The sequence below is a fragment of the Lepidochelys olivacea genome (assembly GCF_965140295.1).
Source record: "Lepidochelys olivacea isolate rLepOli2 genome assembly, chromosome: 22".
Classification (NCBI taxonomy): domain Eukaryota; kingdom Metazoa; phylum Chordata; order Testudines; family Cheloniidae; genus Lepidochelys; species Lepidochelys olivacea.
In genome coordinates this window covers 3,838,243-3,853,087 of record NC_140432.1, presented here as the reverse complement: position 1 = coordinate 3,853,087, position 14,845 = coordinate 3,838,243, and the positions used below count along the sequence as shown (strand labels likewise).

Genomic DNA, 14,845 nt, shown 5'->3' with positions numbered 1-14,845 from the left:
AGCTCAGCTTTGATATCCTCATTTAGGCTGAGGCAAAAAAGAATAGCACTCTATGGCCTCGTTCCACTGGATGGCCGCTACCAAGAGGCTGAACTGTGTCTTATACTTAGCAAGTGGCTGGTGCCCCTGCTGCAACACCTGCAGGGTGGCCTGGGCAGCATCCTTGCATGTTGGGTCACCAAAGGTTGGATGAAGTTCTCAAGCTGGCACAGGAGTGTGGACAGAGCTTCCCTAGTCAGCAGGCTGATAATCAGCCCCCTCCCCTCCCCCTCGATCTGGTCAGTGGGGAATGACTATGGGCATGGCAGAAATAGAAGCTGGCACTGATTGAGAAACTGTCAAAATTTGTGACAATCATTGTTAAACTTGTCAGGCAGGGGCATCCCCGGCTCATAGAGAGTAGAGGTTGGTGTCAGATATGGTGGCTGGAACCTGCAGGGTGTGTAAGACACCCACTATCTCCAGCGGGAAGCTGTTAGCCTCAGAGGGAGCCATTCCAGCCACCAGGCTGGACCCCTTCTCCGTTATTTTGGTTTTTGGCCGCTCAAACCGTGCAATGTTGTGCCTACTTACAGCTGGATCAGGGCTAGTGGTTAGAGATGGAGGCGGTAGCCACGAATCGGAGCCAAGGGTCAGAGCTGGAGTTAGAGGCCAGGAGCCTGAGCCAAGGGTCAGAGCCAAAGTCATAAGTCAGAACTGGAGCCAAAGGTCAGAGCTGGGTTACCTGGGGTGAGGCAAGGCAGGAGCAGGGCGGGAGCAAGGCTGGGAACAAGACGGCGTGTGGGTAAATGCTTTGAGCAGCTGCTGAACTGCAGCTGCCGTTGGGCTTAAGAGCCAGTCCGTTAGCTCCAGCAGCTAATCAGACAGGGCGTCCTGTCAGGTGGTCTAGCTGAGGCTGCCCAGCTCTGTTCCTGAGACTGAGCAAGCACAGCCGCAGGGATCACTTACGTTAACAACGCGTGCTCAGGGTTACATTTGTAGGAAGCCAATGCAAGGGACCCTACTCACCCCTTCAGATTTGTTTTTACAGTCAAGTTTCACTGTCTGGATCATGCAGAATCTGTGGGGCACACCCCAGAGGTGCCCCTGAGCAATGGCTGAAGTCGGGAGGAGAGCTTAGCAAGCAGAAGGCGTGCTGGGTACGGGGACAAGCAGAGGCCAGGTGGAGCCTGCTCATTGTCCCTAGGTGAGTGAGTCCATGGAACATGTGCGAAGAGTTTGAGTGCAGTGCTTCCCCAGCACAGAGACAGTAAAATATTCCTCCTTGGCGCAGACTGACTGGAAGCTCACTAACAGCTGGTGTCGGTCTGAAATATCACCAGGCAGCGTGTCCCGGCTCAGAGTATGCACGGAGAGCGCAATCCTGCTCATTTACAAGTGGCTGCTGTTCCTTTCTGTAGCAAAGATAGCAGTGAGTAACTTCAACATGAAGCTTTTGTCATGATGTGTTTGAGGTTGGGGGGTGGGGGAGGAATTACTGTGGAAGAGTCATGTGAATAAAAAAGCAAATATGCAGATCAACTAAGTGGCATCCTCTCTGGGGTGGCGTTAAAAGACTTTTACCACATAATGCCCCATCTAGAGAAGGAAATCACTCAAAAATGGGATGTGAGCATGGAGGGGTGCATCTGGAAAGCAGGAAACAGTGAAAGAAGGGTTCTTTGGACAGAGATTAATCAAGCAACATTCAGTGTCTCATTTTTGGTCTGTAGTCATGATTTTTGCTGGCTTACAGTGACAGCCTCTGGCAAAGCCGCCTGCTTTGCAGTTAAATGCCTGAAGTCTTGTCTTTGAAGGCTCCAATTCTTCTGTGTAAAATCAATCTCAATGTTATAAAAATATTGAAAGAGCTCTTGCTGGTCAGTTTTGGGACATGCTCTACCTCCTTTTTCTCCCTGCCCCTCATGAAGGGATATTGTCATTTGTCTTCATTTCTGGAGAAGATAAGAGTAAAGTACAAGTGACACCCTGCTGCAGATCTTAGATAAGTACCTGGCCTGTTGGCGCTAACTTCAAGGTGTCCAAGCAGAAGTCTGCAGAGACATTCTGTGCAAAGCAAAAAATAACTAAATATTCAGTGGGCCAGAGAGAAAGATGCTAGAGCCCAGTGGCTAAGGCACACAGCTGGATGGGGGCACTTAAATTCCAGTCCCAGCTCTGCTGAATATTTAATTATTTATGCAGAGTGGGATAGCTTCAGCAGGAGAGAGACCCACTCTATTTTCTAATCTAGACCGGCAATTAATATATTTTCCGGGGAGGGGGGGAGGCCTGAATCCAAGCCCCTGCTCTAGAATGGGGATTCAAACCTGGATCTCCTATATGCCAGGTGATGCCCCTAAGTGCTGGACTATTGGGTATAACAGGCCACTCCTGTGTCCTTGGTTTTGTAAAGGGTGCATAAGGTTATGGCTACACATCAGTTAAATGTCCGCCAACTCCGACTCCTGGGGCTCAGGATGTAAAACCGCAGTGTAGACATGCAGGCTCAGGCTGGAGCCCAAGCTTTGGGACCCTGTGAGGGGGGAGTCTGCAATGGGCCAGCTCTGGGTGTTTGTTTGATGTGTAGACGTACCCTATGTCCCCTTGTGAATTTAACCCAGAAGATCCAAACATTTTAGTTTGGAAACTGTTGCCATTTCCAAAATTTCTTTTTTTCTGATTGAAACAGTTCTCTGAAATCTACCGGAATTCACGAAATGTTTCCATTGACCCAAATCTGTAAATCTGTCAAACAGTATCAGCCGAAAAAAGTCTGCCCTGGTCGAGTTCTTTCGTCTCGGCCGTGGTGGGAGCAAGAGCAGGACTGATGGTCTGAGCAGTGGCTGAAGTGGAAGCAGCCCGGAGTGGAGGGCACAAAGAACAACTTATGTGTGTGACTGTGCGTGTTTTGGAGCCGCCACTTGTCTCCCAGTCCCTTGCCTCGCTACTCAAGCTGAGTGCTGGGCACACAGGCTGTCTCTAGGAGCACTGCGATATCACTAAAATTCAGCAACTGGACATGAAACTGCCGCAGGAGAAGGTCAATGGAAGGAGATTTTAAGAAAAATGCTTGTGTAAACAGAGCCTATTTGGTGGAGGAGAAACAAAGCCTTCCTGCTGGAAGGAGCAACTACAATACATTGTGCGTCCTTCTCCTCTGCCATGGGTACTGTGGGAGAGCAGTGTGGGTTAGGAGAGAGGACATCCTGGTAGTGCTTAGGAGGCGCCAGCTCTGAGCAGGGAGCTACCTAGACATGCCCACCAACCTCTTTGTGTTATCCTGATCGTGCAGAGTGGGAACATGTGTTCTCCACTGGTTATTCTGCAGTGTAAGCTCTAATGTAGACAGGGACCAGGCTTCTGTGTTGAAAACCAGTGTACACCAATAATCAGAAAGCAGCATTCACTCATTCACTTACTAACAGGAAAGGTGGTCTGTGGAGCAGCCCCAGAGCTGTGCCCAGAAGAGCCCTGGAGCTCTCAGGCATAGGGGTGAGAGAGCATTTCTCCCAGCATGCTTTGGTGGTTTCAAAGTAATTCAGCACACTGAACTTTTATACAGCTTTAAATATCTGCTGTGAGACTCTTGACTGGTGTGCTAAGGATGAAGAGTAATTGTCTCATCCCCCACTTTATGGACTGAATCACGCTGGCCGTAGGAGCCAGGCTAATAACTTACTGTTTTATCACCTCACTTATGCATATTCTGTTTTGTCCTCCTTTGGAGGGACTTTAAGGCCTCATGTTCCGCTGGATAGAGGTCCTAGGTTCATAGGAATTTTAGGCACAACTCAGCCCAGCCTTGGTTTAATTATGGCTTGTGAGAACATGAGCGCACCCGGGGGTGGTGGGAGCGGCTCAGGCTGCAATGGAGGCAGAGGCTGAGGCATGGGGCCTTTGAACAGCTCAAGGCCCTAAGGTCTCCAGGGCCTAGAGGGAACTGCTGGAGCAGCTGCATCTCGGTAAAGATGTAGCCAGTGCTTCTGCCAGCACAGTGCCACCAGTGAGCAGGGTGGTGGGGTCATGACACCACTTCCCGGACCGGGAAATCCTTCTCTGGGGCCAGCAGCAATGACCAATGCCCCCGCTTTCTGCGGGCAGCCAGCTGAATAACAGTGCTAAGGGGGAAAATGCTTCACAGGCCATCTACACTCTAGCAACCCCGCACAGGGCAAGCTGACGCTTCCCTACTGTTTCTGTGACCCTTCCTCTGGCAATGCACTGCATAGGGAGGTCAGACGCACCTCACTGCAAAGTGGCACTTTCTCTGTGCTGTGAAAGATTCCTTCACTTCTTCGTTAACTTAGCCCTGAAATCTAGTGCTTGTCATTGCTGCCAGGCCCTGGAGCCCTCAGCCAGACGTCCCTGAGCAACAGCAACAGAGAGGCTGGCTCGGGGCTGGGTGATGGTGGATACAGAAGAAAGGAAGTAGTAGGCACTTCAGAGGTACCTGGGAATATTTGGATTTACAATAAACCTAGATGTTGCCAAAGATCTTTAACCAGTCACTAGAATGCTCCTTCTCACCCTTTTCCCATTTCACACTGAACAGTGCTGGGGAGCTCAACAGTTACGACTTGTGTGCTGGCTTCCCTGTCTCTTGGTTGACTACTATCATCTCCTCCCTCTGGCTCTGACACTCAAGCTCATTCAAAACACGCTGCATCTTCCTGGCTCACCACTGCAATCACATCACCCCCTTTTGTGTCTCTCCCCGGGCTGTCCCCCCCCACCCCCCATCAAATGCAAGCTCCTTTTCTTTGCCTTTAGAGCTGTTCATGTGTGGCCCCTCCCATCAGATCTACAGTAACTCCTTGCTTAACATTGTCGTTATGTTCCTGAAAAATGCTACTTTAAGCAAAACGATGTTATGCAAATCCAGTTTCCCTATAAGAATTAATGTAAATAGGTGGGGTTAGGTTCCAGGGAATTTTTTTTCACCAGGCAAGAGATATTGTATACATTTACAGTATAAGTTTTAAACAAACCATTTAATACTGTACTCATCAATGTTGAGTGTAAAGCTTGGTTGAGAGAGAGGCGTAGCAGGGTCTGGGGCATGGGGGCTTACCCCACTCCACCCACCTGGCATTCCAGGCAAGCCCCCAACCCTGCTCCCTGGCTGGAACGCTGAGTGGGGCGAGCCAAACAACCTTATAATGGAACATTGCACGAGACTTTAAACAAGTATGTTCTCTAATAGATCAGCAACCGAATAACGAAACAACGTTAACTGGTACGACTGACTGTACTAGCTTATCAAGCCACTGACCCTGTCTTTGCTGCGGCCAGAATGGCAGCCTTGATCACCCTCCCGTATACCGCTTCCTCAGACCCCTCCACACTGACTCCACTCTGCCCACTAGACATGCGAAAAACTCATCAGCCATCAACCTGCTGTTGTCCGCCTTTAAACCCCTCTTCAACCCACCTCTGCCACATGCCCACCCCCCTCGGGCTTGGCACTGTGCTGGCAAATGAGAAGCCTTCCAGCTAAACTCCGCATCTCATCCTCCCCTCCCCGTTGTCTCTTTGGCCTATCTGTGGAGTCCTGTCTGTCCCACTGAGCTCTTGGGGCAGACACTGTCTTCTTTGTTTGTCTGTACAGCAGCAAACACAAGGGGCCTGATCTTTGATGGGCACTCCTAGGCACCCCATAAAATCACTAGTATTAATACTAACAAGTGAAACTTGAAGCCATGTATGACCTGTATTTGTGGGTTTGTTACAACCTGGACACCTGGGTCAAGTTCACAGAAAGACTTGCTGAGGCTCTGAAGATTGTTGGTCAAGAATGGGCACTGTTTTGAATCAATATGAGCTGGAAATCATGTGAAATCTGTAGTTTTGTATGGCTTTAGTGCTAAAGTGGGTGAATCACTCATTTGAACTAAGCTTTGATGGTGTTTTTCAGTCCACATCTCAAAGCACATCTTGAGGGCAGTTAACCTACATGTATCAACACTGAGGCAGATGTTACCATGAAGCTTCAGATAGCTCAGATATTGAGTTAGACTTTGCCCGATATGCACAGCCACAAGAGCCATACCCTCGCTCCTCAATGCTGCAAATACTGTATGGTCAATAGGAAGTGTGAGTCCTCCAATCAGCCAGCTCAGACCAGGAAATGTGTGTAGCTGCTGCCATCCAGGAATCCAGAGCCACCAAGAAAACAGAAAATCTATGAAAACAGGCAGTTTCTGTGCAGTTTGAAAGGCTGGCTTGGAGGTTAACAATGAAAAGCAGAAAAACAGATTACAATTCAACACTGAAAAAATAAAAGGAGCACAAAACCTAATATATGATGAGCAATATGATACATCTATATGAAATAGAGACAATCTTAAGTTCAAATCATATATTTAGGGTCCTACCAAATTCACGGCCATGGAAAATGCATCACGGACTGTGAAATCTGGTCTTTTGTGTGCTTTTACTCTATACTACACAGATTTCATGGGGGAGACCTACGTTTTTCAAAGGGAGTTGCAGAGGAGTCATGAGGTTATCTTACAGGGCTTGCGCTTTTGCCACCCTGACTTCTGTGCTGCCTTCAGAGCTCCGTGGCTGGAGAGCGGTGATTGTTGGCCAGGCGCCCAGCTCTGAAGGCAGCGCCCTGCCAGCAGCTGCACAGAAGTAAGCGTAGCGGTACCACAACCTTCCCTACAATAACCTTGTGACCCTCCCACAACTCCTCTTTGGGTCAGGGCCCCTACAGTTACAGCACTGTGAAATTTCAGATTTAAATAGCTGAAATAATGAAATTTACTATTTTTAAAATCCTATGACCGGGAAATTGACCAAAATGGACGCTGAATTTGGTAGGGCCCTACACATATTGTACAAATGTATCACTCAGTGTAGCAAATACATGTATAGTTCATAGTTACCAATCAGTGTAACAGTAAATCATGTTCTGATCTTTGGTGAACACTTTTGTTAAATATTTGAGTTTATAGTCTTTGGTCCACAGTCCTAGTTTCATCCATATTTACCTTGCTAGACTGTCCCTGAGATATATTTCCCAGCAACTCAGTTTCAACTAGTTGTGAAGGAATAGGAGCAAAAACCAGTTACCAGCTCTGAAAAGAACTAGCACAGAAAGGATTGGTGAAATTTGATGAGGAGATAGCATTGTCTTTCTTTGCCGTTATGTTTGTTATGGTGTATTTCTGTAGCATATGATGATAGCCTGACATTTAAGTCAAAAATGTTGATTCAAACCAAATATTTAATTTCAAATTGACATTTTGAAACTAAACATTTTGTTCCATTTCAAAATGTCATTTTGGAAAATAGAATATTTTTGTCAAACTTGACATTACCCTGTGAAAAATATTAATTTTGACGAAATCATATTATCTGACAAAAGGTTTTTTTGTTGGAAAATTTTTGAGCAGCACTGGTATTGAGTCATTTTGGCGCCAGTGTTTGCTGCCCAGGATAAAGAAATGAGCATGAAATTGATCTTCCTCCATTATAGTTGAGCAGAGTAATAAATAAAACTGCAGTATCTTCATATTCATTTGTATTTGTCAGTGAATTTGCTTTGATTCTTTTCTGTTTACTTTCCATGCCCATGTGAGGGATCACTTAAAATCATAGAATATCGAATCTCAGGGCTGGAAGGGACCTCAGGAGGTCATCTAGTCCAACCCCCTGCTCAAAGAAGAACCAATCCCCAACTAAATCACTTCCTACTGACATGACAGGAAAGTGAATTCCGAAGTCTCATGATGAAAACCAAACTTTAAATACATTTACACTCATCCTTCCAGGTTACAGAAGACAATGTTGTGGTGTTTATGTAAGCAATCACACTTACATGACATAGCTAGAATTTCTAGCATTGATACAGTTCATGATCAGGCCTTAGACTAAAAATTTTGGCTTTTTCTTCTGTCAAATTAAAATATTGAATAAATTTTAGGGAATCACAATCTGCTCATAGATATCCTCAAAAAGAAAAGGAGGACTTGTGGCTCCTTAGAGACTAACCAATTTATTTGAGCATGAGCTTTCGTGAGCTACAGCTCACTTTAGATTGGTTAGTCTCTAAGGTGCCACACGTCCGCCTTTTCTTTTTGCGAATACAGACTAACACGGCAGCTGCTCTGAAACCTGTCACAATGAGCCAAATAACACTGCCACCACTAGAAGGTGCTCTTGTGCCAACATAATAAAAGGTTGCTTTGTGCTACTCACTCTTATCTTGAATCATAGAATATCAGGGTTGGAAGGGGCCTCAGGAGGTCATCTAGTCCAACCCCCTGCTCGAAGCAGGACCAATCCCCAATTTTTGCCCCAGATCCCAAAGGGCCCCCCTCAAGGATTGAACTCACAACCCTGGGTTTAGCAAGCCAATGCTCAAACCACTGAGCTATCCCTCCCCCAAGTTTGGACCATTTTGAAAACATTTTGGACCAGGGCCACCAAGGAAAGAATAACCCACATGGGGAAGTGCAAACTCTGAGCTGATTCTGCCACACCTACTCACACGGAGCTGTGCCTTACTCTATAAGCAATCCTGTGGGTTTCCATGGTACTCCTCAATGTACCGATGGCAGGATCCAGCCCTTGTGTGTTTGAACTTGTCACTTCTCCTAATTCAACCCCTGGGGGTGGGCCCCAAGCCCATGGACCCTCAAGATAGACATGGTTCTCAGAGGCTCTGTTGGAGGCAAGGTATATATTGTCAGAAGACTCTTGTTTTCGCACTGGGTTATTGGGCCCGTTAAGGCCTCCCAAGTATGGTCCAAGCTCTGGCCCTCTCTTGTTAAATCCATTCCACAGAATATAGAGATGTGCTGCAAGGCACCAGGTTAAAGCTGTAGCAGAAAGGGTAACTTTTAGAGTTGTCTGCCTTCTCAGGATTTAACCCTGCAGTGGCCCTCTAAACAGCATTTGCCGGTTTAGCTGCCATGGCAAATGAAACATGAATGTATTCTCATTTGGCCTGTGCAGCCGAGAATTCAATTCCCAATTGTTCCTGTCAGTACTTGCGTTGGTTTAAAGTTTGGTTGGGAATTTAGTTTATCTAAAAGAGTAGGAATGCAGCTTTGCCTTGGAGGAGAGGCTCTTTCTGAAGTGTGGGTGATTATGAGCTGTATCTCCTTGCTCTGCTTCAGGCAGAGGATGGTAGGATGAAAAATGAGGAATCATACATAACTTAGAGAGAGTTAACCTGGGCCAGGGACCTTCCCCATGCTGTGGCTTCCCCTACAAAGAGGATGGGGAAGGCAACATTTAATTGTCCTTTGTATAAACCAGTGCAGAATTTCTTTCAACACAAGCCTTTAGTATTGCTCAGTTAAGACACAGCCTGCTCTAATCTGCTTAATTCCCCCCCCCCACCCCACATATATCTGGTTTAGCTCTCAAAGAGTAATTAGATGACGACATTCATTCAGTTAAAATGGGAATGGAATAGGCTAGGCAGGCAGCATTTGCCAAAGCCCAGCATGCTTTTTGCCCTGTAAATTTGGAGCATTTCCTATTCACTGTGATAGTTTGTATCAATTGCTAAGGAGTCTCTCTGTTCCTGAACAGAGACAAACAATGCATAGTAATATGCAGATAGAAATCACAAGCCTCCTATTGCAAGCAAAAGAAATGCGATCCTCAAGAAATCAGGAATAACTGCAATTTGTATTAGCAGAGGACCAAGAACATACAAACCCTGAAACAACTCAGAGGTGGAAAGGCAAAATCACTTGAGGCTCCATCATGACACAGTGAGGACAAAAATCAAAACCCAACTACTTTAAAAATCAGTTTAATCTCATCTGAGAACCCAAGCTGTAGTATGCATTAATGGCAATTGTACGGTTATTGCATTGTGTTACTCTAGAGTTAAGATTGTTTGATTCTTAGATTCCAAGGCCAGAAGGGACAATTGTGATCATCTAGTCTGGCCTCCTGTATTACACAGGCCAGAGAATTGCCCCAAAATAATTCCTAAAGCAGGTCTTTTAGAAAAACAGTCAATCTAGATTTAAAAATTGACAGCGATAGAGAATCCACCATGGCCCTTGGTTAATTGTTCTCACCATTAGATATTTATTTCCAGTCTGAATGTGTCAAGCTTCCACTTTCACCCATTGGATCATGTTCTACCTTTCTCTTTTAGACTGAAGAGAGTACCATGTAGGTACTTATTGTCTTGTACTTGAGGTTTGTGGCTTGTTTACTGTCATCAAGTCACCTCTTAATCTTTCCTTTCTTAAGCTAAATAGATTGAGCTCTTGGAATCTATCACTGTAAGGCAGGTTTTTAAATCATTTAATTATTACCATGGCTCTTCTCTGAGTCCTCTCCGATTTATCAACCTCCTTCTAGAATTGTGGACACCACAACTGGATGCAGTATTCCAGCAGCTGTCACACCAATGCCAAATACTGAGACAAAATAATGGTTCTACTCGAGATTCCTGTTTACACATTGCATTAGCTCTTTTGACTGCAAGCATCATACCGGCAGCTCATGTTCAGCTGATTATCCACCATGACCCCAAATCTTTTTCAGAGTCACTGCTTCCCAGGATAGAGTCACCTATCCTGTAAGTATGGCCTACGGTCTTTGTTCCTGGATGTATACATTTACATTTAGCCGTATTGAAACAAATATTGTTTGCATGAGCCAATTCACCAAGTGATCCAGATAGCTCTGAATCTGTCCTCTTCCTTGATAAAAATATTAAATAGTGTAGGGCCAAGAACTGATCCTTGCAAAATCCCACTGGAACCACAACTGCTCAATGCCAATTCCCCATTTACAATTCCATTTTTGAGACCTATCACTTAGCCCGTTTTTAATCCATTTAATGTGTGCATGTTAATTTTATATCATTCTAGATTTTAATGAAAATGTCATATGGTACCAACTCAAATGCCTTTCAGAAGTGTAAGTATATTATGTCAATGCTACTATCTTTATCAACCAAACTTGTAATCTCATCAATAAACGATATCAAGTTAGTTTGACAGGATCTATTTTCCATAAGCCCATGTGGATTTGCATTAATTACATTACCCTAGATTAATTCTTTATTAATTATGTCCCATACCAGCCGCTCCATTATTTTGCCCAGGATCAATGTCACGCTGACAAGACTACAATTACCCAGGTCAACTTCTTTACTCTTTTTAAAAACTGGTACAAGATTAGGTTTCTTCCAGTCTTCTGGAACTATCCCAGTGTTCCAAGACTGATTGAAAATCAATATTAATGGTCCAGTGAGCTCCTCAACCGGCTCTTTAAAAACTTCTGGATACAAGTTATCTGGACCTCGTGATTTTAAAATGTCTAACTCTAGTAGCTTCTGTTTAACATCCTCCAGAGATACTAGTGGAATGGAAATAGTGTTGTCGTCATCCTATGGTGGGACATCATCTGTTTGTTCCCCAAATACAAAAGAGAAATATTTACTGAACACTAATGCCTTTTCTGCATTATAGATAATTCTACCATTTCCATCTAGTAATGGACCGGTACCATTGTTGGATTCTTTTTGTTCCTAACATTCTTAAACTCCTTTTTAATGTCCTTAATTCTATCCATAGATTTATCTTTCTATCCTTTGCTTCCCTTATATTTTTTCTACAATTTCAAACTTCTGATTTATATTCATTACTATCAACTTTCTCTTTCTTCTATTTTTATAGCTGTTATATATTTTCTTTTTCTATTTTAAAAAAAAATATTGAAATTTTTAAAACTTCCCCTCTAAACCAGGTTGTTTTTAAAATCATTATGGCCTTCCTCATCACATGTGGGATTGTGGCTTTTTGGGCATCTAGTACAGTGTTTTTAAACAATTACCAATTAGCACTCACATTTTCCTTAAATTCTTCCTCCCAACTGATTTGGCTCATAATTATTTTCAGCTTTGTGAAAATGGCCCTTTAAAGCACCAATTAGTTTATTATTGGTTTACATTACAAACTGGAATGAAAAACCAAAATTAAAAAATTTCCCACAAAATGGAAATTCCATATATTAAAAATTTGGGACAATTGAAACCTTTTCATTTCAGCAATGTAAAATCATTTAATTTTGACTTTATATATTATATTTATTTATTATATTATATATACTTATAACATTAAATACAATATGTAGCTAAACATAACATCTAATTAATATATTCATATACTGTAAAAGTAATAACAGCAATCAGAATGACTAAGTCAAAACAAAATGGCTTTACATTGTTGAAATAAGACTTTTGACTTTTTCCCATCCAAAATGTTGTTGAAATCGACATGTTCTCACAAAATGTTTTGATTCTGATGAAACTGCATGTTTCAATGGAAAGCTCTACTTATCACCCTCAATACCGTCTTGTAGTGATGTGCTTATATCTATATATATGTTCTATTAATAATTCATTAACCCTTTATAAACTGTGTATGAGTGCCGCCTTATAAAATAAGATTGAACAGAAAATGGCTTCAAAAAGAAGTTTCAGGTAGAATTAAACAGTGGAGCCGGGACATGCTTGCGACATACTGTGACTGTCTCCCAGGAGTTGGTGGATTGACATGCACTTGGCAGAAGGCAGTCACAAAACCTGGCATTGACTTCAGTGGGGCCCAAATTTCATCCATAGGTTTCAGGCCAGAAGGGACCATTCTGATCATCTAGTCTGACCTCCTGCATAGCACAGATCAGAGAAATGCACCCAGTGCTCCCTCTTGTAGAGGGAAATATTCTAAAATGCGTCTGGCAGTGTCACCAAACTGCCGCGCGCTCTCTGCATTTTCATTAGAGCTGAGCAAATAGTGGAGCCAACATTTCTGCAAATATTCATTTGAAATTGAAAATAAATGGCAATTTTACCCTCTGGAGTTCACTTTCCATGAACATGGCCAACTTTACTGGCACAAACAGTCGCCAGAAGTGGATCTGAAGCTCAGATGCTAGAATGCTTAGCACATGCCAGTTTGAAACTGTACATTGAATTGTTATATTCAAAACTCAGATGCTGGGCTGTGTTGTATTATTACATAACTCATGGAATCAGGGAACAGAAACAGTTGCCACATGGCTTGTGTGACCGGCCAAAACAGCATGAATTTGAAAGTTCCAATACTGAATATTTGCAATAAATGGTTTCTGAGCTATGCATATAAGGGGAAGAATTCCAGGTGAAATTCACAAATAATTTTGAATCGTGGCTAAATAATGGAATAAAAAATGGAAACCAATCATGAACAGTGTAAAGACAAAATCTGATAACTAGATCACGGACTGTGAATTATTTCCTCAGCTCAAATATTTATCTGTATTTCATGGATCTAGGTGCCTTTTGCCCTGGTTTGTAATTCTAATATCTGGGTTAATTCCTTACACCAGCAGATAGAAATCCAGTTATTCAGTACCTGGTACTCCTGATGCCCTTTGTTCTCCCTTTTTCTTTTTTAAGAAATCTTCTGAATTTGGAAATATTTTTTTGTTTCTAGGGGACTCAGGGTACTAACAGGACAGCAGCAGCATTAATATTGATGTGGACCTCCGTTCTGTGTTTCTGAGAATGCCAGCAGCATATAAATACTGTTACTGGCTAATTAATGAGTATCAAGCCGAGTTTTGATTTATTGGGGGGTTGCCTCTTACTTTTGCCCCTTTTAACTAGTACTGGTGGCTATGTTGGAATGTGTGCCTTTCAGCAGGCTGAGCAGCCCAATGGAGCATGAGAGTCCTTCTCACTTCTTTCCTTTAAAGTTCTTTGTTGCATCCCTGGTTGCTAGAGAAGTCTTGCATGGAGGGAGACACAAAAAATAAATCAGAGCCCTTAATCAGGCCATTCAAACAGTCTAGTCTTACTCTTAAAAGAGGACCCATATGTCTCCCACCAGATATTTTACAGAAGTGCTGAAAACACAGTGAGGTGGCTGACAACAACTCTGCCCCAGAATGAACCATAACAGTAAGCTTCTTCCAAGGCTTTCTGGACTTTTCAGGCAAAATAGTGGGAATCCTTGCTAGTGGAGTGATCCATGGTCACCAGGTAGGGAGACATCAGCCAGCTGAGACATTAGCAGTGTTGACCCAGCACAATCCCAGCCAGCAGCCCCCACTATTTTATTCGAAGGGGAGTCATGGTACAGTAACATGGCTCGCTCCTTTCCAGCCTCTTTCGTGCCTCTGAGTCCTCATCCATGTGGAACGAGTGATCGCACTTCCCCTGCTGTACCCCCAGTGACTGCAATGGCAAAACTCACATTCTCCTCAGCGGCTATGGAGATGGCCCTCTGTACATAACTGCTTTTGAGTGATGCTCTCCTCCAGTCTCCAGAAAAATTAGAGCAGGCCTAGGAAAAAATAATCTCCTTCACTCTACCCTTAGGTGACTTTAAGGTGGAGACCTTTTGGAAACTTACAAAGTGGAAAAAGAGGAAAAAAAATGAAAACTGAACCCCTGGACATCCTTCAGCTGACTTTGCAGTGCCAAAACACGCACCCCAAACAAAAAACCCAAAGAGACAGATGAAGGGGAAAAAACAAAATTCCAAAATTTTGAGAAAAATTAATTTTTTTAAACAGCAATTTGCAAATATATAAATATAACAAAAATGGCTCCATTCCAAACCCTGAAAACAGACAATTTAGGAATGATAGAGTTTTTCACACAATTGTTTTTCCATTTTTTGCCCATCTCTATCTGCTTTGGCTGGTCCTGTTAGGAAGCCGTGTGTAAAGCTCCTCAGACACACCTTGGCTCCTAGTGTACGCTATTTTGAGCACTACATAGTCCACAATGATAAATACAGCCCCTTGCTTGAAGATCTTACACTGTAAATGACAGATGCAGAAATGGGCCATTCTAGACACAGTGGTGGTCTTGCTCTCGTTTCCCATT

At 43.6% G+C, this 14,845-nt stretch overlaps 1 protein-coding gene across 7 annotated transcripts in view; it reads left to right on the top strand.

Annotated features, from left to right (window-relative positions):
• PKNOX2 (PBX/knotted 1 homeobox 2) overlaps nt 1–14,845 on the top strand; it is a 689,215-nt gene that overhangs the window by 212,663 nt on the left and 461,707 nt on the right. The window lies entirely within an intron of this gene.